This window comes from Phyllobates terribilis, unplaced genomic scaffold (assembly GCF_046119375.1).
Source record: "Phyllobates terribilis strain yellow unplaced genomic scaffold, ASM4611937v1 Scaffold_2247__1_contigs__length_150126, whole genome shotgun sequence".
Lineage (NCBI taxonomy): Eukaryota > Metazoa > Chordata > Amphibia > Anura > Dendrobatidae > Phyllobates > Phyllobates terribilis.
In genome coordinates, this window is record NW_027365005.1 from 86,864 (window position 1) to 90,433 (window position 3,570).

Here is a 3,570-nt window from a genome sequence, read left to right on the forward strand (position 1 = left end):
CACATACGTCTCTCCTCCATGTTGGTGGTGCTGTGCTCTCTCCTGGGGTTATTGTGTGTCTGGTCAGGATATGAGGTCACATACGTCTCTCCTCCATGTTGGTGGTGCTGTGCTCTCTCCTGGGGTTATTGTGTGTCTGGTCAGGATATGGGGTCACATACGTCTCTCCTCCATGTTGGTGGTGCTGTGTTCTCTCCTGGGGTTATTATGTGTCTGGTCAGGATATGAGGTCACATACGTCTCTCCTCCATGTTGGCGGTGCTGTGCCCTCTCCTGGGGTTATTGTGTGTCTGGTCAGGATATGGGGTCACATACGTCTCTCCTCCATGTTGGTGGTGCTGTGCCCTCTCCTGGGGTTATTATGTGTCTGGTCAGGATATGGGGTCACATACGTCTCTCCTCCATGTTGGTGGTGCTGTGCCCTCTCCTGGGGTTATTATGTGTCTGGTCAGGATATGGGGTCACATACGTCTCTCCTCCATGTTGGTGGTGCTGTGCCCTCTCCTGGGGTTATTATGTGTCTGGTCAGGATATGGGGTCACATACGTCTCTCCTCCATGTTGGTGGTGCTGTGCTCTCTCCTGGGGTTATTGTGTGTCTGGTCAGGATATGGGGTCACATACGTCTCTCCTCCATGTTGGTGGTGCTGTGTTCTCTCCTGGGGTTATTGTGTGTCTGGTCAGGATATGGGGTCACATACGTCTCTCCTCCATGTTGGTGGTGCTGTGCTCTCTCCTGGGGTTATGATGTGTCTGGTCAGGATATGAGGTCACATACGTCTCTCCTCCATGTTGGTGGTGCTGTGCTCTCTCCTGGGGTTATTATGTGTATGGTCAGGATATGGGGTCACATACGTCTCTCCTCCATGTTGGTGGTGCTGTGCTCTCTCCTGGGGTTATTATGTGTATGGTCAGGATATGGGGTCACATACGTCTCTCCTCCATGTTGGTGGTGCTGTGCTCTCTCCTGGGGTTATTATGTGTATGGTCAGGATATGGGGTCACATACGTCTCTCCTCCATGTTGGTGGTGCTGTGCTCTCTCCTGGGGTTATTATGTGTATGGTCAGGATATGGGGTCACATACGTCTCTCCTCCATGTTGGTGGTGCTGTGCTCTCTCCTGGGGTTATTATGTGTATGGTCAGGATATGAGGTCACATACGTCTCTCCTCCATATTGGTGGTGCTGTGCTCTCTCCTGGGGTTATTATGTGTCTGGTCAGGATATGGGGTCACATACGTCTCTCCTCCATGTTGGTGGTGCTGTGCTCTCTCCTGGGGTTATTATGTGTCTGGTCAGGATATGAGGTCACATACGTCTCTCCTCCATGTTGGTGGTGCTGTGCTCTCTCCTGGGGTTATTATGTGTCTGGTCAGGATATGGGGTCACATACGTCTCTCCTCCATGTTGGCGGTGCTGTGCCCTCTCCTGGGGTTATTATGTGTCTGGTCAGGATATGGGGTCACATACGTCTCTCCTCCATGTTGGTGGTGCTGTGCTCTCTCCTGGGGTTATTATGTGTATGGTCAGGATATGGGGTCACATACGTCTCTCCTCCATGTTGGTGGTGCTGTGCCCTCTCCTGGGGTTATTGTGTGTCTGGTCAGGATATGGGGTCACATACGTCTCTCCTCCATGTTGGCGGTGCTGTGCTCTCTCCTGGGGTTATTATGTGTCAGGTCAGGATATGGGGTCACATACGTCTCTCCTCCATGTTGGTGGTGCTGTGCCCTCTCCTGGGGTTATTATGTGTCTGGTCAGGATATGGGGTCACATACGTCTCTCGTTCATGTTGGTGGTGCTGTGCCCTCTCCTGGGGTTATTATGTGTCTGGTCAGGATATGGGGTCACATACGTCTCTCCTCCATGTTGGCGGTGCTGTGCCCTCTCCTGGGGTTATTATGTGTCTGGTCAGGATATGAGGTCACATACGTCTCTCCTCCATGTTGGCGGTGCTGTGCCCTCTCCTGGGGTTATTATGTGTCTGGTCAGGATATGGGGTCACATACGTCTCTCCTCCATGTTGGTGGTGCTGTGCCCTCTCCTGGGGTTATTGTGTGTCTGGTCAGGATATGGGGTCACATACGTCTCTCCTCCATGTTGGTGGTGCTGTGCCCTCTCCTGGGGTTATTAAGTGTCTAGTCAGGATATGGGGTCACATACGTCTCTCCTCCATGTTGGTGGTGCTGTGCTCTCTCCTGGGGTTATTATGTGTCTGGTCAGGATATGGGGTCACATACGTCTCTCCTCCATGTTGGTGGTGCTGTGCCCTCTCCTGGGGTTATTATGTGTCTGGTCAGGATATGAGGTCACATACGTCTCTCCTCCATGTTGGTGGTGCTGTGCTCTCTCCTGGGGTTATTATGTGTCTGGTCAGGATATGGGGTCACATACGTCTCTCCTCCATGTTGGTGGTGCTGTGCCCTCTCCTGGGGTTATTATGTGTCTGGTCAGGATATGGGGTCACATACGTCTCTCCTCCATGTTGGTGGTGCTGTGCCCTCTCCTGGGGTTATTATGTGTCTGGTCAGGATATGGGGTCACATACGTCTCTCCTCCATGTTGGTGGTGCTGTGCTCTCTCCTGGGGTTATTGTGTGTCTGGTCAGGATATGGGGTCACATACGTCTCTCCTCCATGTTGGTGGTGCTGTGCCCTCTCCTGGGGTTATTATGTGTCTGGTCAGGATATGGGGTCAAATACGTCTCTCCTCCATGTTGGTGGTGCTGTGCCCTCTCCTGGGGTTATTGTGTGTCTGGTCAGGATATGGGGTCACATACGTCTCTCCTCCATGTTGGTGGTGCTGTGCTCTCTCCTGGGGTTATTATGTGTCTGGTCAGGATATGGGGTCACATACGTCTCTCCTCCATGTTGGTGGTGCTGTGCTCTCTCCTGGGGTTATTGTGTGTCTGGTCAGGATATGGGGTCACATACGTCTCTCCTCCATGTTGGTGGTGCTGTGCTCTCTCCTGGGGTTATTATGTGTCTGGTCAGGATATGGGGTCACATACGTCTCTCCTCCATGTTGGTGGTGCTGTGCCCTCTCCTGGGGTTATTATGTGTCTGGTCAGGATATGGGGTCACATACGTCTCTCCTCCATGTTGGTGGTGCTGTGCCCTCTCCTGGGGTTATTATGTGTCTGGTCAGGATATGAGGTCACATACGTCTCTCCTCCATGTTTGTGGTGCTGTGCCCTCTCCTGGGGTTATTATGTGTCTGGTCAGGATATGAGGTCACATACGTCTCTCCTCCATGTTGGTGGTGCTGTGCTCTCTCCTGGGGTTATTATGTGTCTGGTCAGGATATGGGGTCACATACGTCTCTCCTCCATGTTGGCGGTGCTGTGCTCTCTCCTGGGGTTATTATGCGTCTGGTCAGGATATGGGGTCACATACGTCTCTCCTCCATGTTGGTGGTGCTGTGCCCTCTCCTGGGGTTATTATGTGTCTGGTCAGGATATGGGGTCACATACGTCTCTCCTCCCTGTTGGTGGTGCTGTGCCCTCTCCTGGGGTTATTATGTGTCTGGTCAGGATATGAGGTCACATACGTCTCTCCTCCATGTTTGTGG